This window comes from Atractosteus spatula, chromosome 5 (genome assembly GCF_055471065.1).
Source record: "Atractosteus spatula isolate fAtrSpa1 chromosome 5, fAtrSpa1.hap1, whole genome shotgun sequence".
Classification (NCBI taxonomy): Eukaryota; Metazoa; Chordata; class Actinopteri; order Semionotiformes; family Lepisosteidae; genus Atractosteus; species Atractosteus spatula.
Genome location: NC_142710.1, coordinates 38,208,913 through 38,232,872, shown reverse-complemented (window position 1 = coordinate 38,232,872; position 23,960 = coordinate 38,208,913). Strand labels below are relative to the sequence as shown.

The window sequence follows — 23,960 nt, the reverse complement described above, 5'->3', positions numbered from 1 at the left end:
CACCCTGCAATACTTGCCAACACTTTTATGTGCTTCTGTGTATTTAATGTAAAACTAGAGGAGATTAGTTTAAACCGAATACCATATATATTTAATATCAATTGAAAATATATAAAAGGCCTACATTATATGAAACTATGTTATCATTTATTTGTCTCTGGAGGGGGGCGTGTTGCACAAAATCCATAGCGATAAACGTCCGTTGTGATGCAGTTCCAGTGAACCCTAAACAGGCTTGAATTGCCTGTAAATGCATTTGACACGCTGTATGCTGCTGCAGGAGATGCTTGAGTTAAGAAGAGGAAACGAATAAGCTTACCGCTACTGTCAAACAGTTTTTAGGCAAGACTCCTTCAAGAACATAGTGGCCGATCGCTGCGACTGGCACATTAATTAGCATTGCGACATCTTTTTATACATACAGTACCAGGTACCTCTAAATGTGTGTGTATTGTGGATCATACGTTTCAGAATGCATTCCTCTAGTAATAACGAGGGTAGTCTATAAACCTGCAATAGATGTTGTTAATTCTGAAACACAAATTTAGATGTAAATATTATAAATGCGAAGGTTCAATAAAAAAACGACAAACGGAAAACCTTGCTGTATACTGTATACAGTAAAGCACCATGGATCACCGTATAAAATGTGAGGATTTGGTATAAGAAATGGACTTCCAGTTTAACTGGCTACTAAAGCATAAAAGGGTAGTGCAGTGGAATTATAATACTGTCGCTGTAAAAAAATGAGTAATTATAGACCCACAAGCACTCCAATTGAATTTGAATCCAGTCTCGTTTTCTCGCATGCAGGGTGGAGGATTTGCCAGATTGTGCTCTTCATGTGAAGCTTGCAACACAAGCCGAGTGAGGGCAGAAAGTACTTCCTGCCAGATAGTGAGTCGCAGGCTGGAAACGCTAGCAACAGGAGATACTGCAGCAATCTGGTTCTGGAAGTGAATGAAAGCACCTGTTTTTTTCGACGAAGGGGAATATTTCAGGTAAATTGTTTAAAGATTTTATCAGATGCTGCCGGAATTTAGGTATGAAATAAAAAAACATTATTGGGATTAACGCTGTAGTTCAAGTGGTTCTGACTGTGTGAATGAAGATTCACTGCAGCAGCTGGTAGCACACATGCAATCCTCAAGCAGGGATGCGGATCAGATTAGCAGTCGCAAACTAATTGTTTACTCGTTTATTAAAGCCGTTTTATCGATTTCAGTAGACTGGGAGTGGGTGGGTTAGAAAATTATAGCGTAGCAAACCGAAAGGTAGCGAGTTATGTATCATTACAGCAGCTGCAAATAGTCTTGCACATAACCGAAGCAAGGGTTTATTGATTAGCATAGCAAGGTGAATTAGAATAAGGTAAAGATTGTATTGATTTTAGATGTTTAAAACAGTCCTTAAGCAGTCGGAATTAGCAAAGACTTTAAACACTTCAGGTTGCAAATGTAATAGGGTTGGGATTTTGAACGATCTCGGGTCGACTTCAGCTGCACTAGTTAAATGGGGAGACCAGAGCTCGTTAATTGCTGAAGTGCCGTGTACTGTAGCAGTGAGATGCGGCTGATAGATTTTGGCAACCACCTTTAAGGTGTGTCCTTTCACATGGTCCAGAGAAGCTCTGCGAATTTTGAAAAAAGTTACTATTAAGTCAATTTTATTTATAGGCAAAGTTTTATGCTCCTATAATCACATGAGCTGTGTAAGTGAACGCAGATAACTGAGGTACGTATGCTCTTAAGCATGATCAGGGCAAGGTTATGCGACAGCAATACACTAAATGCCTCCATAAACAAAAAAAAACACAATTCATTCTAGAAATCTGATTTTACGTTAAATAATAAACTATGCTGTTAAAAATACTAAAGTCTGACAGAGACCAATTACAAATGTGCATGTAAAGAATTATAACATGTAAAGTGGCATTACAATAATCTGTGCCAGTTCTTTAATGTCAGAAATCTTTGATTTGAGATTGTCAAGAAGAGAAACAGTCTTATCTTCTTCTAGAAGAAAATCTGTAACTGAGATTTTGTAATTAACTGTTTTATGGTTTAGCAATAGCCTAAAACCTGACAGTGAAAGAAATGTGACTTGAATATGCTGTGGATTAACTTTATCAAGGTGGTTAACTTGCTAGATATACTAATTATAATGAGCTACAAGTAACTTTCCTTTCCTGTGTTTAACAACTACATTGAGATTTAAAGGGAAAGCAGATTTTCCTGCAGTTATACTTTTTAAAGAAGCATACTCCATTAATATTATCAATATTGTTAAGTAAAGGACATATCAACCTTTGTGGAAAGAGCCATGTCTTTTATGAGGAACCCTTAATATTCCTGGGGTACCCTAATGAAGTACCCTTAATCATTTAAGCAGGTAAATGTCTTATGGTAAATAAGGTGTACTAATGTGGATTCTGCACACAAAATGTTTAGGTCAAATGTTGTATCTTCTCATTAAACCGTGTATTTGTGAATTCCACAGTTTTGTAACAGTAGGGTGTTTACATAGCAAACATCCTGTAGAAAGTGTGATAGTTAGGCCCTCTGTAGTGTAACAAATGCAAGTACTGTATTGTCTTGTGTGTTGCATTGAAGTACTGACAATCTGGATTTAGGTTCCTGTAAAGGACTCAGACCAGCAACTTCATAATAGCAGATAACTACCTGTTCTGAGGTTATACAAATTTATGAGAAAACACTGTCTTTCCCAGTGGACATGGGGATGTTGTGTTGCCTTTATAACTGTGTTGATTTAATAAAGAATTAGTAGGGCTTTGAGTCCACAAACAGTAAAGCCAATTAAAATTATTATTCTGATGTACATAAGATGAAGAAAGGCTCTGCTTGATTTGCTATCTAAACCTTCCAAGGCTTTGGAAGCATCTACATTATATAGACCTATATGTGTATAAATATGCACTTGCACTGTATGAAAGATACAGCAACAGAATATGATTTTTACATTACGTACTGTAAGTACCTCTACCATTCCTTAAAAGTGGAAAGCGACAAGGAACAGTTATAGCATCTATATAAAACTGGGCAATTTACCATGGTGCTATTCTTCTGGAATCTTTATTTAATTACATTTGAGTTGTAAAGGAATGGTGTGGACAACCGACATGGGAAAAAAAAAATAACTGCATAAAGCAGAGAGGCTTCACATCATTTTGCTTAGGGAATTTTATTGTCTCGTGCATGAAGGTGTTTTCCACTATACAGAGTTTTGATAATCTGAAAATGTTTTGCAGTAAGATCTTAAGAATGTATGAATCTAGCCCAACAATTCTGTGAGGTCAGCCTGTGATTGATGCTTTGCAGTGAATTCTGTTGGCAGATACAAACCAGCTGCAGGCAGCCACTCTTACTTATCAAGTTGGGACTACTAAGAATCCTGTGTGGGGTGTATTTATGGACTTACCGTATAATGTCTACTGTATAATTATTCCTTCAACCAAAATATAATTTTTATTTTAAAATGCTCTGTTTGGAAGTGTTTCTGCTTTATTAAGCAGAATGGTCCCTCCTAGGATACATCTTAAGCTCCCTGACCTTGTAAAGTCATAGTGGTACTGAAGATGTCTTTGCGCCAGGGCCAGTGTGCGTTCTCTGTTTGCAAACGTAGGCCTACTTGTCCCTTCTGCATAAAATGAGATTATTGCAGTGATATTGCAAGTCGGGACTCTTCAGAGCTTCCAAACCTCCTGTGCCTGGAGGCTGGCCTGTTGACTTAGTAGATTTGTATGCTGCTTGCGTGGGCAGCATGAGTTGAGCACTTTGAGGTGTTGGAGAGATGGCACATCAAATGCATGGTCTGACTAGGCACACTAAAGGGAGTACTGCAACAAAAAGGCAGAGAGGGTTTCTTTTTTATATTTGAGCACACCCCTGTTATGAGCTCAATTTGCATGGCTGCTATAAAAGCTCCTTACTTCATAGCTTTTGATGGGGCATATGTAGGATCTGATCATAAAAGTGATTGTTCACATACAGTAGGTGTGTTAGGCGTAAACCTTGCAGTGTTAGAATAAATAAGCATATGGACATGTAATGCTGGATTTAGTTATAGTGCTGTTATTGAGGTAAAATTCTTTTCCCAGGAGTCTGTTCTATAAGTCACAAATATTTAATATGGTTTGAAAAAGAACACATTATTAAATTAGTTTATGCACAAAGTATCGTTGAATACTTTCAGTGCTTTGCGGTCTCAATAGAAGGGGATATATTGGAAAACACTATCATAGCCTGCTTGTATCCAACAACAATCGTAAATAACAGCAAGACACAATTGGAATAAATGAGAAATATTGTTAACGCACATTAAACTCTGCACTGTGAAATCCAGTACTGTGCACAGGTGGTACTTCTGTTTTTGTGAAATGTGCTTTTACAAGTGGAGCTTTTTCTTTTGTCTAAAAGACAGGTGTATCAGTGTTAGTTTTTCCAGTCTACATTGGCAACATTAAGTGAAAGACAACATTCTTCAGAAGAGAAGCAGAAAGTGATTGAATTGAGAAGCAAGATTTTTTTTCAAGTAGCGTTATCTAAGAATGACCTTACTCTTGGTCATTGGTGCCCTTGCACAGACAGTGCCTTAAGTCTTCCGATGTTGACATTTTTTTTCTTCGACACTGTAAGTTGTTCAGAGTCTTAATTGGTATTAAAATGATGTATTATTTGTTTATGCTACAAATAAAATAGGTTTTAGCCCCCCATACACATATATAGATATATACAGAGAGAGAACCTGAAAGTTGTTTCTCTCTGTCTACTACTTGCCCTTTTGTAAACTGAAACTTATCTTTTGCATATTCAGCCAAATTAATTAGCACAATACTTACAATGCCTCTGCTGCTTGTGCTTGAGAGTGCAATCATGTTAGTCATACAGTATCTATTCCCAAATTAAAAAGGTGCTAATTCTGCAACTATTTTCAGTGGCCTTGCTGATGATAGATAATTACACTATGATCCGGCACCAACATTTCTAACAGAACTTGGCACAGACAGTCTCTTTAGGGAATGACAAACTGAGGTCAAGTCACATAGTAGGGTGTGAGAAACTTGGGTACTTGAGCAACATATTTCCATATCTGCATGGCTAGGTGATTTTAGAGGGATTTAAACTTTCAGTTGGTTCTGTCTTTAGTTTCCACTCAGAGCCTCAAGGCAGTGATTACAAAACTCTTACTGTCTTTAGTTAAGGGTTAAGGTGACTGGGGAAAAGTAATCTTCTGCAGTCTTCTGCACATAAGAATATTTTCATGGAATTGATCCAGAAGTTGGCCATTGTGTTGCAAGATAAAGTCATAGTCTAGGTTACAGAAGTGGTCTGGACATACAGGGGCAGGCTGATTGTTAAGAAAAAGAACTGTTGCATCTGACTAATTTGAGATGAGAACTGTGGATAAAATGATTTGAGGTTGGAGAAAAGAGGCTACGATGTAGGACCCCTACTAAATTGCCTAAATCCACATTTTGACATACAATGTGTCTTAGTTTATTCCTAGTGGTGAGACGTTTGCCTGCTTTGACAAACCCAGCTGCACATTGACAAAGGAAATAGCAACATTTCTGTTGATTTTGTTTAATGGTTAACTGCTAGGGACAAAGTACACTGCAATTTATGCTTTAGCTTCAGGTCTACATATTTCATAAATCATAAGTGGGCGGCACAGTGACATAGTGCGGTTAGCATTGCTGCATCGCAGCACTGGGGCCTGGGTTAAGTTCTAAAGATTCCATCTTTGTGGAGTTTATATCTTCTCCCTGTGCTTGCATGGGTTTCTTCCAAATGCTCCAGTTTCCTCCCACAGTCTAAAGACGCACTGCAGGTTAATTGGCTTCTGGGAAAACTGGCCCTGGTTTGAGTGTGTGTGTTTGTGTCTGTGTGTGCCCTGCAGTGGACTGGTGTCCTGTACCCTGCCTTGGTCCCTCTTGTTTGCTGCGCCCAGGCTTTGGCTTCCTGGTGACCTTCAGTTGGAAGAAGTGGTTAGAAAATGGGTGGATAAATTTAAAGCAATTAAAAACGTTATACAGAATTTTTCCTTGAACAATACTTTCTTCATTTTCTACACACCCAATTTGGAACCAGTGTTTTTTTTTTTTACCTCTCGACTCGTGGCGGGAGAGCTACTGCTGTACTGCACAAGTGGGAAATTATGCACCTCTAACCCGCCCACCATGAGGGACATACTTCACTGTTTGACGAGCTGCAAGCTTTACAGTGTCTTAAAGGAGAGTTGGCACTGACTGCATTGAGTGCCTGTCTCTGACATCTTTACAGGCCACAGAAGTTGTTTTGCCAAGGGCTGTGAGAGCCTTGACTGACTAATCCAACTCCATCCCCTGTGCTCTCTGCAAATTGTGTGCCTCCACATTCCACATTGGGAATGATACAGTTCACCTACTCTTGGAGTGAATGCCTTTATTAGTTACTCCACTTGAGAGTTCTTACCTGGATTTTGATGTTTATAGCTCTTGGCCTTGTGTGCTTCACCTTAGTGTTTTTAAAGTTAGATGTGATGACACATTTGGCTCAGTTGATGCCTGATTTTGCCCTACAGTACACAAAACAAAAACTCTTCTCTTCAAAGGCCCTTGCAGCCCTCAGAAGCACCGATGTTCTTGAAATTGTGATTAGGTGTTCTATTGGTTAGGGACTTGCCAAAACACAAGCACACTGTAAGTACAGGCAGGCATTATGGGATATGCATAACAAGTGGCTTTGGAACGGATAAAAAATCACAGTGTAACATTCCTCTTGATGAAATTACTGTAGAAGAGTTTTTATTTGGTGATGCGAGCTATCTTGTACTATCGAAACAATGTGCCATTAGAGTGTCATGAATTTTAGCTCTTTACCGTAATTGAAACTACTGGAATAATACATTTTTCCAGTGCATTTTTGGGTGGATTTTTTAAAGGAAGGAATGCTCTTGTGTTTTTTCCAGGTGTTGGTTGAATAGCTAGAGAGGGGTTTCCATAATTGTGGATTTATATAGATGCTTTGGTCTACTGCACTCTACCGTGCCAGGTTTAATTTTTGTGTGCATGTTTTTACCATCAGATGTCATGCTGATTACTGGCACGAGTACATAGAAAAACACACAGGGACTTTCTGATGTGGGGCTGGGAGAAAAACAGATTTGTCTCTGTTTTAATTTGTTACGTCAAATGCTCTTTCTTTTCAGCCTTGTCCAGACACCGCCAGAAGACTGGCCTGTGCTAAGGCATTTTTTTAAACTGTAGCCACCTACTTTTAAAAAAAATACAAAACCAAAGCTTCATGATTTATCTGTTGTATTGCCTTACATACAATATTCCCTCTCTCTTGCCACCCCACGCTTTGTTTTATAAGAGCTACATAAATATTGCAGAAATTGAGAAAGCTTAGTCTGGCTAGACCCCTTGTCTTCGGTCTTCGTCTTAGGGTAACAGAGCCAGCGGCAAAATAAAACCTCTTTGTCAGGACTCCAAAAGAATGAAAATTGATTATTTTCTTTCATTTTCCCCAATAAACCTTATCAGCAGTGCTTTGTTACAAAACTAGAGAAAAAATACTTAAGCGGCTGTGCAAAACTCTACCAAAATTATAGCCAGTTTTGTTTGAAGTCAGCATTTAATCCGGACATCTGTGTTTTGTAGTACAAAAAGTATTCTGTTTCAAGGATGTGTAGAATGGAACTAAAGATGTGAATGATAATAAGTATTTGACTGGTAAATACGATGGATTTGCTGCTACTTCATTTCCTAATGGGTGCTCCTGTATTGTTTACCTTGAGCTGTTATGATGAAGTCATGCATAAGATCAGAATTAACAATGAAAAAATGAACTTTTTGTATTCACTGTTTTATAAGTGTAAGAAAAAAGTTTGACCCATACTTATTTGCCTCTGACATCTTCTAAGTGTGATGAATACTCATTCACTCTAGTAAAAAGTTCATATGTCCTTGTAAATTACACTCTTTTAAAATGCATAATGGCATTACTGTAGTCAAATATGTATCTGCAGATAAGTTTCTCTGTGTGTTTCAATACGCCGCTGCCCAAACATCAGTCTTTTCCACAGTGCATTATGGTGCTCCTTTGAATCTGACATCTGAAGGTTTGTTCATATCTTGTGATCTTAGGAAAGTCTGTTCTGCTCAGTGTAGTCACAACATAAAAATTATTCTCTACAATTGGTATGGTATGTTCATCAGTGATATGAAGATTTTTTGGATGCTTTGATTGCAGTCACTGTTAAAGTAAAGCTTTTGTAAACAGCACTTTTTCTAATGTCCTTAACCTTGAGTTTCAAGGTGATGTAGGCTTTACCTGTGACCCAACATTGTCAATGCTGAGCTCTGAATGATGCAATGCTGTGACAAGGTAAAAAAAAAAATGGTGAGAAGACTTTAAACTCAGTTTTGAGACCAAACAGTTTTTTTGTTTTCTGCAGATCTTCATTCTCCATGTGATTGCTTGATAAGGCCAGTTATTTCGAACACCCTGAGAAAACGCTTAAACACACACTTAAAACCCATGTAACCCAGTCATGTTGATAGGGACAGAGCTTTAAAACAAATGCATTAGCTCCTAGCAACCAAATGAGCACCACAGGATGAAATAATTCTCCATCATTATTAGTAACATAAATGGATAAGCTATTTGTAACATTTCTTATTATATTTTGTTCTTAAGCTGTAACAATAGTCTATAGTGGTTCTACTGTACCTGTCACTTCTGATAAGGAAATTAGTTTTTTCTGTAGTGTTTATTTATAGAAAGATCTTCCCCAAAGCTTGTATCATTTGTATGGAAAACCATCTTTGTTCATGGCAAAACCTTTGTGATTTCTCTAGTGAAAGGACATAGCAGAAATTCAGAGTGGGCAAACTGCAGTTGTTTTGGGTTTTTTTGCAATGGCATATCTGTGCTTTTATGGAGTGCAAGGCCCCACTCAAGGCATTTGCTGTAAAATGCAGAGACATCTAGACTGCTTGCAGCCAATTGCAACAAATGCGAGCCAGGCTTTGGCAGGTTGTTGATCTTCACAAATGCACACTGGAGACGGGCTTGAGACAGACTAAAGTGTTCCTTTCTCTATGAATTCTGCAAAAGATTGAGATCACAATGATTTTCTGTCATGCTGACCAACCTACACAACAGACTGTGCTCAGATTGGATAGATAATTGCCTTCTCATGAGAATCTCCTCCTACTTTGCCTTGGAGCCTCCAGGCTGAACCGTTTACTAATTAAATAGTTGAATTTAGAGCAGATCACACACACAGACATCAGCTGTTTTATGAAAGTTTTGTTTTCAAATGCTGAAAGATCAGTTTAACTGTCTTACTGGCATGCTTCTTCAGAAATGGTTTTAAATGTCTTTTAAAGTGCTTGTGGCTTATGAGGATTGTTTTTGGAGATTGCTGTCCTCTCTGTGTATTGATAAACATTACACTACGTTTTGCAACCTACTAGTGTGTGAAAGAGGTGGGTGGGTCCAGCAGTAGCCTTCGGTTGCACAGGAAAAGGCAACTCCCTGTTCAGCTGCAACAGTCTGTTATTACATCCGATTTGAAGGATGGGTATTTTGCAGTGAACTTTCAGAAGATCTGACCAGTGACTTTTGCTTGACATGCATCCCCTTAAACATTAGGAAATGTAAGCTGCATATAGTGTGGTGTAAATGGTTTTCAGGCTTAAATGAATAATATAAGCTGTTGTTTGTACCACCTCTGGTGCTACACCTCTTGTATATCCCACTGGTTTGGAATTTCCAAGTATTTGATCACAGTGGCTGTGCTTCAGGAGGTATCATTTTTTGGATGAGATCTTAAACCAGTTCCAATTCTAGTATGTAAGACATTTAACATGCTGTACCAAACCCTTTACTTTAATTTATTTTTTTCATATTGATGAAGTTATGGGTTGGTTTTCTGTTGAAATGTTGCCATATTTTTAAGATAATGTTTACTAATTCCAAAATGGGCTAGGGTAGCCAAACAGCCTCCCTTCATTTGTATCCTTTCTTCGTTATGCTTCTGAAAGGCTTTTGAAATTGGTGTTTGTCTTGTAATTACTTCCTGGTGCTCAAACCCATGCAGATTCCTTTTCCCACGACACTATCATTGACTTTCTTCCTCAGAAAATAACAAAGGTAAAATCTATTTAATCTTGTAGAAAAAAGATTTAGTCAATCTTTTTTCTACAACTTTTCTTACTTTTTCACTCAAGAAGCTTTAATATTTCTTTGGATGATTAGGCCATGTTGGCAGCCCTTCAGTACTTGGGTTCCTTATAGCGGATCATCTGTCAGTCATGATGATGATGATGTCTCTACAGCAATATAGCAATAACTAAGCATGAGGAACAGATAACTTGTTTGCATCTTTAGAATAGAACAAACATTTGATTTGAACTGGCCTAGAGGACAAACATGACTTCACCATTACCTCATTCTTCTCCGAGACGCTTATCAAAACCATGTGTTTCGGTCTTGGAAATGAAAAAAGATATCTTTGAATATTTTATCAAAGTTTCTCCTTTGTCAGGAAAATCAGGCATTTGCGTGGGTGTATGCGTTTGTGTTTCCAAAGTAAAGTTCATTTCATTCTTTTAGTGATTATTTGTAAGCCAACTTTGTATCTCATTTCTTTCCTCTCGTATTTTCTTCCCTTGCTTTTTAGTCAAAGAAACATTCATTTATTGTTCATATTAACATCAGTTAACAGTGCCTGTTTGCAAAATGTGACCTAATTGTAGACATTTACATGGTTTGTTATATGTCCAGGGGAGCTGAAGAAGCTGTCTGAAAACAAGTCATTTCTTGAGATTTTTCAAGGACAAGCTGACTTCTCTCCAATTTCCATAAATACTGTAAATTGTGACTTTTAATCATACTTGTGATCTTCCCCAACAACATCGTTGGCAAATCTTTTTTCACTGTTTCATGTTTCATCCAGCAATCGAATTAATTGTTACAAAATTGCCATTTTTATTGTCTTCCTTTTGTCTAGATGTTAGATAAAACTGTTTCTTTTTTTGTTTTTGATGTCATTTCTAAGAAAATTTAAAAAGGAAAGTTCTCCTGGCAAATTAGCCCATATTGCACAAGTTTTAACACTGGTGATGCACTTAGATTCTGGTCTGGCCCAGTTTACAGTTTGATGTGTGTTAGTTAAGTGAATGCATACAGTAATCCAGTATGTTGAGTCAACTGTCCTGAGCAGCTTCACTGTTGCTCTTGGATGTAGTTCAGTTATGAAGAAATTGTAGAGCCTTTTGCAGTTCTCTGGGATTATACATGGATCACTTCTTTTTCCTGTATACCTATAATCTACAGTATGTCTGCAAGGCAGTAACACTGGGTTGGCCTGAATTCTTACCATTACATGAGTTTTCAAGCTTTCTCTGGCGCTTCCTTTAAAGTCAGGTTAATCAAATTAGGTTTGTAGGCTGCTTTTTGTCACTGGATTATTTTTGTGATTATAGAAATGGCGACTGGATATGCACAGATGTATTGTTAAGCTGTTGGCCTGGCAACAGTGTAGAAAATTTTAATTATTGGACCTTTTACTGTTTTTTTTTTTGCTGCCACATGGAATCAAATGATGGATAAGCAATGAGACAAAAGTGCATTTGTTTTTGAGTGGAGCATGTGATTGCCATCTTCTGTCAACATGTTTCAGAACTGAACAGTTTTCTAAAGTTTATTTTAAAGTGTCTAGAAGTAACTGGACATCTGATTGCAAACTGTGCTCTCCAGATTTTATTTAGACATGAAGAACCTGTGTTAATACTGAATAGACAATATGGTGGAGTAATCATTGACTTTGGGTATTGGTCAAGTTTTAAATGTACAGTATTGTGGTATTGTGCAAAAACATCAAAAGGCCTCCTAAAAGACAGTAATTTCACTTTTTAAGTTTATGTAACCATAGTTCATTATTCTTTTAGCATCCTGGCAGATGCTGTGGGCACTGCACCATACAGTGCCTTCATGTCTGTAGATAGTCCTCAGTTTCTGAATTTCTCTGGCTCTTTCACTGAGTATTTTTGTTCTTGTGAGGAAGTGAGGAGTCTCAAGGTCACGATAGAGAGATTTTTGAAGAGCTCAAGTCTGGCAGTAGGATACAACACTTTTCCGGTGCTGTTGAGTTCTTGAGGATAGAAAAGCTGTTTGCATAGATATCGAAGTGTTTTACTATGGTTACTGGGTCAACATCAGCCATGGGAATGCTGGAGAGGCCAAGTTTAAACAAAATGAGTTTTATTCTTCAGTACTGTAGCCTTGCGGAGTGTCAGACATAGCTCTAGCACAGGAAAAAAGCATGGTTTTTCACAAAACAAGATTAACTTCCAGTCTTCCTTTATCACCATGTGATATGTTGTATCCCTGCTACACTTACTCATTTATTTTTTGTTCTCTGGATTTCCCAATCAGCAGGCATTTGGATACCACTTTAGATTGATAGTCTTTTGCAAGCAGTTTTTAGTTGATATTTTCCATCATGTTTACATGATATTTTCCATCATGTTTACATCTAGTTTTTTTTGATTAACATAATCTTAACTCAGTCTCCAGTACATGATTTGATAATGTCAGTAATAGTGTTGCAGAGCGGATCGTTAAAAAATATTGTGTTCTTTTCCTTTTTTGAATTCCTAAAAAAGATAAGCTAGTAATAATAATGAAAGATGAGAGATCTTCATTGACATTTTCCTTTCAATGTGGCTTTAATTTGTTACTGGATTTCTGACGTGCCATTTTGCAAAGAGGTGCACCGACGTTAAAAGCCCCAATTACATGAACCACTTAGCCCTCACAGTATTGATGCTTGGAAGGATTGCACTCTGGCACAGTAAATACATCACTAAAGATAAATTACTATACATATTATAGTCATTATTGTCAGAATAACGTATCAGGTGGTTTACTGCCTTTCTGAAAAGACCAGATTATGAAAACACGCAGAAGACGCAAGGGAAATATTTTTAAATATCACTCCTATGGGTGTGTGAGTGCTTTAATGTTAAGGGAGTGTGTAGTTGCTTTGGGATGGAACTCAAATTTTAGCAGACATTCTGCATTTAAAAGTAAGATAAATCTGTGTAATGTACCATGTTGCATTTTATGAAGATTAATTTGTTTTAAAAAAGATTTTCTGATATGCCCTTGGTTGGTATGCTTTCAACGTAGGAGGAATAACAAAGTTAGCTTGGCTGGTTTTTTGGTAGTACAATAAAAACCATACCTTAACCCTTCAGTTTCATTGCTGCTGGAGTCAAATTATTTTCTGTGGTGGGTTCTTTCTGTTGAGATTAGCCTAGTGGTTAAAGTTATCTTTGTGTTGGGAAAAGTAGTGAGAAGATAGTGATATTGCAAATGCTCGACAATGTTGGTTGGCTCTTGGTGAGGGAAGGGTGGATTAATCATTATACTTCTTGAGTTTTTCATGTAAGGCAGGTTTGGTACCACTGGACTGGAAAAACTGGGATTTAGTAGCTCCCCATTTTTAATAAAGGGGATCATAGTATAGTAGTTAGTAATTGGCAGTAGGAGGATTGCACTCCTCAGCCTTGCCAGCACACCCTATGCCAGTGTACTGGAGAGGACGAGTCTTTGCTGCATGTTTTGGTATTTGGACAGTGTTGCGGCAGGAGAGGTACTGGTTTTGCTTCTGAGTGCTATTTGCCCTCACAGCCCTCTAAATCAGAACTGTGTCTGAACGTCTGGTATGACATTTGTTCTTAAGAGGTGTAGACAGTGGTGTATATTGTCTTTGCTGCTATTCATGATTTACATTGACAGGATCTCAAAGGGCAGCTGAAGTATAGAGTGTAGTTTTGGGGCTTGGAAGTGGTATTCCTGCTGTTTGTTGACAGATGGCACTGTCTTGCCTCATTTCACTGTGATCTCTGATGTGCACTCCCTGCTAAATTTAAAGAGATTATACTTTGGGACTGGATCAAAACATCCTCCAAATTTGAGGTTCTAGTGTTCGTCCAGGAGAAAGGAGGATTGCTCTGTCCAGCTGAGGGTGAAGTGGTTGTCCTTACAGATGGGGTTCAAGCACCTAAGGTCTTGATGAAGAGCAGTGACAAGTTACAGCGTGAAGTAGGATGGCAGATTGGTCCTGTGTTGGTGATACTGGTCTGTGGTGGACAAATGGGAGCTGAGTACTCAGGCAAGGCTCTCATTTTATAGGTTGATATATTTCCCCATCTTTATCTATGTTCCTGAGTTCTGGGTAATTACCAGTTTAACAAGGTCATCTTAGGCTTGCTCTCTGTGACTATCCTCCTGATTGCGAGATTGAGGTGGTGTGGGCTTCTTTTAAGGTTGCCTCATGGGATGCTACCACTTGAGCTCCTCCAGGCATGTCCCAATGGTGAGGGAACCTGGAGGCCATCAGACACCCTGGAGGTACAATAGGTCTCATCGGGAACCGGTAGAGGTGGATGGCTGGTTTCCTACACATGCTACTGCCTCGACGGGAAAGGCAGACTAAAATTGGATAAATGGATGAAGTTTTATTCTGTGTATTAACTTACACCAGGTTTACATCTGTTCTGTGAAGATCACTAAATTCTTTTTATTTTTTTGTTTTTGCAGATTCATATTGTTACAAAAGAATGTCCTTTCAAAGGATTTTGAAAATCTGAGATACAAAACAATATAGTGCATTGTAAACAAGTACAGGTTTAAATCTTATTCTACTCAGTAGCTGTTGTCTAAGATTTGTAATATACCCCTTATAGTAATCAAAGTTCTCATTTGTTTGAATTTTGTATTTGATTTGGTCTGTAATGGCAGTTAAAGAGGGATGTTTATATCTCATAAGAGCTGGTTCTTTACTCTCTGTAAATACGTTTTTGGTGGCTTAGACGTTAAGTGTCTAGAAATGATTTATAATGTTTAACGTGCTTTCATTCTTCACATGCAACATTCTGTTGTCCTTATTCTTCTGTACAGTTGGCACCAGAACGTCAAGTGCCACGGCCCTGTGTATTTACAGTACATGAGTGGGTTCAATATTTTTCCTCCAAAACTCTGAGCAGTTTTCTATTTTTGTCTTTTATTTGTAAGGGTTTGATTTTTCTAAATATAACAAACCCAGGACCAAACCAGGGTACTGTTTCCTGACACACAAAACACTATGGCACCATGAATCCGGGTGCTCAAAAGTTCCAATTAAATAATTTTAGGAAAGGCCAGGATCCAGTCATGCCAGGAAAAGGAATGTGGAGATTCCCAACAAATCACTGATATCCATTTATCTGCAAGGAGGCCAGACAACCTTGTTTCCTGCGGTTGTGAGGGAAAAAAGCAGCAGTCCCTCTACATGTGTGAACAGTTTGCCTCACCAGTTGAATTTGGGTTTGAACAGAATTCTCCCCTAAAGCTTACTACTCTTTCAAAGAATGTCAGGGTATCTTTCAAGTCTAAGAGTCAGGACCTTCCTTTAATATCTCATCCAAAGAATGGCACCACCTATAGTAGTGTCCTCTGTCACCATCCTGGGAAGTTGGTTTCAGCACTTAGAATTCTGAATTTTGTACCTGAACATAGTGGGTCCTAGGCAGGGGCTCTGCTATGGTACCTTTGAATAATCGAGTGCCTTTAATTCAGTTGTTCCAGTAAATCAACATCTGTATAAATGGATGTGCTCATGATTCTTTTTCTCAATTAGCTTGTCCGATTAAAAAAGAAGTGGCCGAGTATGTAGTACGTTTACTTGTTTACTGTGTTATCGTAGGACAAGCTGACATGTTGTTGTTCCAACTCAGGAAAAGCGCTAAAGAGGGCACTGATAAGGTTCTGACTTGTGTGTGTTAATGAAATTTAACTACTTTTTTTTATCTGCTTGGCTTACGCTTTATCATTTCCTCCCTTTATCATCCCTGCTTTCCATAAAACAATACACCTTCTCTGTTTTATTTGATTATGCAAAATATTGTTTTATCTGTGTGGTGAGAAGCTAACCACTGAGACTTTTAATGTCTGGCTGCATGTGATGGTTTTAAACAGACCTGGACCTGGTCCCGAAGGGCCAGTGTGTCTTCAGGTGTTCCAGGTCTCTTCAATGCAGCAGCACCTGAAGAGCTGGGAGAAGTTGTTAAGGTGAATCAGCTCAATATTAGAGCATTAGTTAGACTAGTTTTTGAACTCAGACCCACTGAAACCCTCTAGAATTACCAGCCCACCTGGACTAGGATTGAATTCCACTGGCAACTCCTGTATTTTCAACACTTTTCACCACCCCCCGCAAACAAAAGTCTTCCCTTGTCATTTTACACGCAGTTAATGGGTGAACAAATGTTTAGTTTAAAAATAATTTTAGTATAACTATATGGATGTCTTGCAATAATAATTGTGCTTGTGTTTTTATTTTATACTCCAACCCTTTGGTTGAGGGTAAACCCTTTACTTTACTTGCATTTCCTTTGTGTTTCCTTTACGCTTTTTAAAATTTATTTAAACAGTGTTTTTTAGGAAGTAGAGCTACCTATATGAACTAACAGCTTGTTGATTTGAACATCATTTTGAGTTTCATTTCTTAAAGCTGAACATTACTAATGCATTACAAATGTATTACAGCAAACCTACAACTTAAGATGTAAAGTAGTTGCTTGTTCACATTAACATTGATCGTGTTGTATAGCTATGAAACTTCTATTCAGAGTGATTACTTTTATGCTTTAAACTACTTATTTCGGCAAGTAAAGTTTAAATCAAGATGTTTGTGTAAAGTTATACTTAGCCTTTATTTGTGTGGACATCTTTTGAAATGGGATATTTTAGTCTTCATTAGCTAAAGAAGCTGAATGCATAAGCTTCTTCATGAAATATGTGCAAAAATACTTTCATTGCATTGAAGGTCCATCCATTTCATAACCATTTAACATCCCAGTAAGGCAGGATACACCTTTGATGGGATGCCATTCCATTGCAAGAGCTGGAGATGCCAGCACAGACACACACACACCCCAGTACCAATTTTCCCAGATACCAGGTAACCTACCAGCATATCTTTTGAGTGAAGAAACTGGAACATCCCAAGTAAATGTGTGCAAACATGGGGATAACATATAAACTCCATGCAGATAGCACCTCAGGAATTGAACCCAGGGCCCCAGAGCTTTGAGGCAGCAATACTAAGCACTGCGCTACCACGCCACTGCATTGGGGGGGGGAAAAAAAGTGGTTTGTTTTCCCTTCTAAGATTAGCTGTTGCACCTGGAGCAATCCGAGTTCAAGCAGATGTTCATCAGGTCAAGTGCCTGATTTCAGCAATTTTATTTACTTCATGTCTCTCATGCCTGTGCATCTGTATATTAAAGTGAATAATTTTTACTGTTCAAAAAAAGATGCACTTGTGTACCAGGATATTAATAAACACTAATGAAGCTATCTGCTTTGCTATTTTGAGCTAGGAAGTAAAAGAGCCATGTATTTCCAACCAGGGAGAGCTATGCTTGGCTGTCAGTGTATTGTTTATCTGTGGTACTCATAACCTTTGTGTTGGAAAGTTTGTTTTGCCTTAAATAAAGATGTAATTGATTTGTCTTGCAGTCATAAACCTGCTCTTTTTTCTTAGCCGCTGTTGATGTTTCTGGATTTTGGGACCCGTATGTTTGTGTCTTATTCATTTATTTTTAAAAGTAGTTCATTTATTTAAATCAACACCCATCACTACCACTGATGAAAACTTTTTGTTACAAAGCAATCACATTTCAAAAAACGTAAATCGCTGCAGTTGCAGCATTTCCATTTCTTATAAGACAAGATTCAATTGTGTCCACACGTAGGCACCCCTGTTCAAATTGTATGATTCAGTGGAAAGAAGCTGACAAGCTCGGTACAAACTTAAACGTGACTTTCTGACTACAAATTTTAATATATATACTGTTTTTAATAGATATTCAAAATAATAAAACAATGAAAATGGCATGTGAAAAAGTTGGCACCCTGTCAGTTAGTACCTAGCAGCACATCCATTGGCAGAAATCACAGCTTTCAAACGTTTCCTGTGGCCAGCTAAGAGTCTTTCTATTTTTGCTCTTTTTGTTCAGAACCATTCTTAGGTCTTCTTGCATGCAGTGTATGTTTGATATCCCCCCCACAGGTTTTCAATAACATTCAAGTCTGTGTACTGTGAATGTCATTCCAAAACCTTCATGTTTCACTCCTCTAAGTATTTCATGGATGCTTTTGAGGTACAGTATGTTTCAGATTGTTGTCTTGCTGAAATATCCAACCTCTTTTCAGCTTCAGTTTCTTCACTGACTAACATTTGTTGATATGTAGTTGAATTTATTCTTTCTTCCAGCTGAACAATATTTCCTGTGCCATTGGCTTCCACACAACCCCAAAGCATAACAGATCCACCCCCATGCTTAATGGTTGGCAATGTGTTCTTTTCTTCAAATACTTTGTTTTTTTTCTCCAAATGTATCTTCTTTGGTTGTGGCCAGAAAGTTCTAGTTTTGTTTCATCAGTCCATAGCACTTTGTTCCAAAATGTTTCAAGCTCATCAAGGTTTTGTTTTGCAGACTTCAGGCATTGATTTTTGTGACGAGGTCATAAGAAAGGTTTCCTTCTGCCAAATCTCCTAAGCAGATCATTTTCGTGTAAGCAATGCTGTACTGTGGACCTGTGGAAAACTACTTCAGTGTCAGCTGAACTTTCTGTAGGTCTTTTGCAGTGATCTCTTGGTTGTGCTTTGCAGATCTGACCAGTTTTCAAGCATTTCAACAAGACATTTGAGATCTTGCCTTGACTTCAACAGATCCCTTTAAATGACATTTCTTAATGATGTTCCTGACAGTAGAAATTGCAAGGTTGAAGCATTTAGAGACCTTTTAACATGCTCCCCCTGCTGTGTAAGAGTGAATTATCTATGGTGAATTATTTTTGAGTCCTCAAACAGCTGCACTGAGGAGCATGTGGTTGTTACTACGAAAAAAGTAGTAAAATTTGCAGAAAGGTGTTATGTTTAAGTTCCTACCATGAAGAGGCTGTTTCAGATTCTTTTCACTTAGAGATTCACAGAAACATACAATTTGACCAGGGCTGCTTAAACTTTTGCACACAACTGCACGTGCAGTACCAATGCACAACCTGAAATTAGAAACATGGTTAGTAAAGATCCTTGCAGACCATTTGCAATGTCTTGGCTAGAAGCTAGGTGTTTTATTTAAGCAGTGTTCCTTTTTATCTTCTGATTACGTTTTCTTCCTGAAAGCTTTGGTGCTATGATCAGAGAATTATAGAATTATCATCGTTGACAGTGTATATTAGACATGGTATATTTTTGCAAGAGGTACTTATTTTCCACTAATTATGCTTTTTCAGGAAGTATGTCAGAGGATTTCTCGGCTGCTCTGAATTAGAACAGGTACACATTCATTTTCAAGGAACTATGAGCAGAGAAATTAAAATACATCTATGATGTGGACAAGCACTGCTTTAAGATTCTCGTTTGATGTGTGAAGTCTTGTTTAAGGATTTCATTTGTGATGCTGATTTTTGGCCCAGCTCAATAAAGGGTTGTGCTTTGCACGTTTATTTCTGGAGCTGAATTTATGGGTCAGAAGCGGCTCTATGGTACTGTGCACTGAACTCAATGGTATTTGTCTAGTGTTTCCAGAGCTATTTAGGATTAAGTATAGCATTCCATTCATTATGCTTTTGGAAGTGCTTTCAACTGTTTGCTTTATTTATGGGCTTCTAAGCAATGTTTTAAACAGGAATGAAAAACGGTCTAAAATGTCACTGTGAATATCTAACCCTTCTCTTTCTTTTTGCTTTAGTCACAGTCTAGCTAAATAGCTGGGGGTCAGACAGTACCCTTTAAACAGCAGAAATACCCATTAGTGGTGTTCAGTTTTTGCAGTCCTGTGGTTTAATATACTGTATTCTCAAGTCATATATTAGGCTTTACTTTATGTTGGTATGCTATGAAGAGCAGTGTGAATTTAGCAGATTCAGCATACATTGTAGATTGTACATTGTAGCACAACTTTATTGATCATAAAATGATAGCTTTTTGATTTGTTCTGAATTTTGAATTGTTTTCTGGTGTTCATTATTGAGGCTACTGAAAATTGTATTGATAATCTGTTCATTTTAAACTTTATAATGTTGCCCAGCAAAGAAGGTTTTCATTGGAGACTCTCCCTTTTGCCAAAAAAATAATAAAAATTTGCCAAGCAGTGTTGAATAAAAGCAGGAACCACTCTGCATTTTGGAAATATTGCTAAAGATGCCCTTAATTATGTAGATAATATATTTGATAAGTCATTTAGTCGACACTTAATCCAAAATCCAAAATGATATCCAGAATGTAGCAGTAGCATTAAAAACTCGTAGTAAGAATGCCCCTCAACCTTTGGACCTCTTAACCATCTTTTATGGAAAATCACTTGCAATACCACCACGAAACTAGATATTGTGGAATGATTTTCTTTATTTTGTAAACAAAAGACCGTGTAGCGATTTCCAAGTAGTTGTAATGCTCTACTCGCTGGTGTATCTAAATCCATATTGAACAAACTCCAAACTCCAGTATATCCAAAATTTGGCAGCCAGAATCCTGACCAGGTCTAATGCAAGTGATCACGTTACTCCTATCCTGGAGTCCTTCCTTCAAGTTTTGTGTCGACTTCAAAATCCTCATGCTCACCTATAAGGCTCTGCATGGTTTGCCACCTCAGTACCTGTTTGATCTATTATCGCCCTACTCCCCATCTCTCAACCTTTGCTCCTCTAATTGTGGTCTCCTAACTGTCCCCCAAGCCCGTCTACACTCTATGGGTGACAGGGCCTTCTCCTGTTATGCCCCTAAGCTCTGGAACTCTCCCCAAGGATATCAGAGACTCACCTTCTCTAAACTCCTTCAAATCCAGACTCAGAACCTTCTTCTTTAGAAGAGCCTTTACTTAACTGGTTCCCTTCTTTACCCCTCTGCTCCTACTGTATTTAGTATAACCATCTACTGTCTCCTCTGCGTATTCTCATCACGTTTATATTGTGTATTTTTTATTTTTTATTGTTTATTTTTAGTTGTTGTTGTTGCTGTTGTCATTCTTTAAAGTGCTTTGAGAAGCCACCTTTAAAGGCGCAATATAAAATAAAGATTAGTTGGAAATTAGTTGGAAGTTGGGTAGGTACTGTATAACAGAAAATAATTGGCAATTCTAATTTTTCTTGTTTTTTAAAAAGGACAGCTATCAACTATGATCTTTAAGTCAAGGACAATCAAATTCCATTTTATATATGTCATTCTTGGTACTATTCCTGTAGGTCTCTGCTTTGCGTTCCTCATATAGCACTTTTTTGTCTTTTAGCCAGTAAAGTGCTGTTTGAACTTTTTAAGTCAGAGCTGAGCTGAAACCAAAGCCAGTGACCTAAGTTTCCATGAAATAATCGAGCAATGTGAAACGAGCCAGAATATGATTTCTACATCAGGCATTTGGTGCATGACCATCTGAGGTACAGTATGGGTATTTACCAGAAAATGATAAAAAGGTGGAATGATGTCAGAAAATGCTTAAAATGTAAGACCCTTTGTTTTCCATTTGTAAACTGGAACTCGCATGTTTTTAAAGTAGAAAAATATTAATGTTGCCAGTTTTATTATGAGTCAGACCAGTTTTAATCTGTGACCCTTTAGTTGTGTTTAGGGGTGGGGCACTGTATCCTGCCTCAGGGTGGAGTCCCTATTTGTGCAGGGGCTCAGGAAATGTTTGTATCATCTTCTCTATCAAACAAACACGGTTGCATTTTGTGGAAGATTATATACATAGCCCAGTGTATATAACTACAGGTAAGCCTCTCAGCATGAATCCTGTGATGATGCCTTTGGTATTTCTGTACTTTGTGATATTGTATAATTACCAAATTAACTTTCCCTAATTGCTTTGCCCACTGAGTAAACTACAGTATTTATTTAGTGTGAATGAGAAAAGGAGAAACTGATAGAACATTATTTTTTTACTTAAATACTACTTGATTAGAAAAGTGCTGGACTCATAAGCCAAACTCAGAAGACAGTTAAGCTGCAGCTTTGTCTTGAGGTGTTCCTTACAGAAATGGTGGTTTCCAGTAGATACTTTGGGTGGGGGGATGAAACGTCTGTTTCTTTATGTGGTCATGAAATCTCACACATTTTCAGTCATGGCCTGAAGAGCTATTAAAGTTCACTAGATCTGCTCAGATGAAAGGTGGCAGGTGGCAGTGCTTAAATAGTCCAGTGTCATGTTGACCACAGCATCTCACCCAGGTTGAGGGGTTACCAAAACGCGGACTGCTGAGTGTCGGATTGCCTTCATGTACCTGTGGAGTTAGTGGACATGTTGCATGTTTTTTTCAGTTTGTAATAAAAACAATCAGAACAGATTACACTGTAAAACAATAAACTATTTCGATCTGTAACTTTCATTACAGTGTTTTTGACCAGCACCCTTAAACCTTTGCATTTGGTCAAATATGCACAAATTATTATTCTCTTAATGAGAACATTTGTAAACCTGGTCATTTTGAAAAGGAATGCCCTTTTTGATTTACTGTGGGTTGTTCAATATGGCAGTATGACCCCTTTTTGCTAAAAATAAACATTGAGGAGAGGGCTAGTGGAAACAGTAGACTCTTTTCATCCTGTATTTGGTGACAGAGTCGTATGCGACTTACTGGCTGTAAACTGCAGAGGACAGTATCATGTTTACTATGCCTAGTGAAATGAGATCTTTAAATAACTCCTGTAACACACAGGGCACATGTTAGTATTTAATCACAGATCATTAATTGCTTTCACAGAGTGCATTCAAACAGAAGTGTGCAGGATGTGCTTCAACTATTCTATTATTAGAATTGCAGGACATGCATTCATGTCTTTTTTTCCCTTTACTTATAATTCTGTCCTGCTAAGGAAAAGTGCCTTGCAAAGAAATATCAGATCTTATCTGCATGTGTGCCTTTGTACAGCCCTGGAGTTTGCCCTGGGTTATTTTTTGCTGTCATTATCAATAATTAAATTAATACATTTAATAGAAAAGATCTACTTTGGTCTTTACCCTTCATCGCACCTTTCACTATTTAAGTTCTTTGCTTTTGCAAAATGATTTGTAGTTTTTTCCTTCCTTACGTTATGTCAACAAGCAGTGTTTTTTATGTTACCAGCCATTTTATTTGAAAAAAGACAAGAAAACTCCAAAGGGAACATAATTTGTTGTAAAGCAGACATCATTCAGACATGGCATCTGTCATATCTCCTCTGCTCCATAGACTCCTCTTGTCCAATTGAAGAGATTAGAATCCCACTTTCGTGAAGCTAATCAAAGAAGACATTAATTAAGTCCGGTCCTGTCTAGCTGTGACTTTTGGGGATCATTGATTTTAACACTGTCCAGAACAGTTGTATTGTGTTTCTTTCCATTATATTTTGCTTTAGGATGAGGGACAGCTGCTTTTGTATGTGGGTGTCAGTGTTAATCTTTTAGCAGTGTCTGAAAACACTTGTTGTATATGCTTAATTTAAAAACTGTTTAATAAGAAACATTTTAAAACCTGTTCTCCAGACTAATCTAGCACTAATCTAGTGCTAATGTGACATCTGAGGTGTACATCCATCTTAAACTTTGAAAAAGAGAGACCCATTTGTTATAAGTGTCACTTGTTGTCTTGTTGGTTTTGGAATCTAGGAAATAAATCCTAAAGAAGAAATAAATGTACAACCTGCTTGAAAATAATTTATCAGTGCTAAAACAATGTATACTATACTTTTTTTCATCTGATAGTTTTCCTGAGGATCTTAGAAAGTGGTGAGATATGTTACCCGTATACTTTAAAATCTTTTCTTCACAATACGTTTGTGTGCCTTAATGACGTGTATTTATGAACCAAGACAGAGTGATTAACTAACTGCAGACAGGTGACAACTGCCTTCTGCAC

At 37.7% G+C, this 23,960-nt stretch overlaps 1 protein-coding gene across 2 annotated transcripts in view; it reads left to right on the top strand.

Moving 5' to 3' along the window:
* Nucleotides 1-813: 813 nt before the first annotated feature.
* add3a (adducin 3 (gamma) a) overlaps nt 814-23,960 on the top strand; it is a 122,745-nt gene continuing 99,598 nt past the window's right edge. Inside the window, exon 1 of one of the 2 annotated variants that reach the window (XM_088917755.1) lies at nt 814-1,001. The gene's annotated coding sequence lies outside the window, so the exon portion shown is untranslated. The remainder of the gene's footprint in view (nt 1,002-23,960) is intronic. The other variant, XM_088917752.1, reaches the window with a different exon arrangement.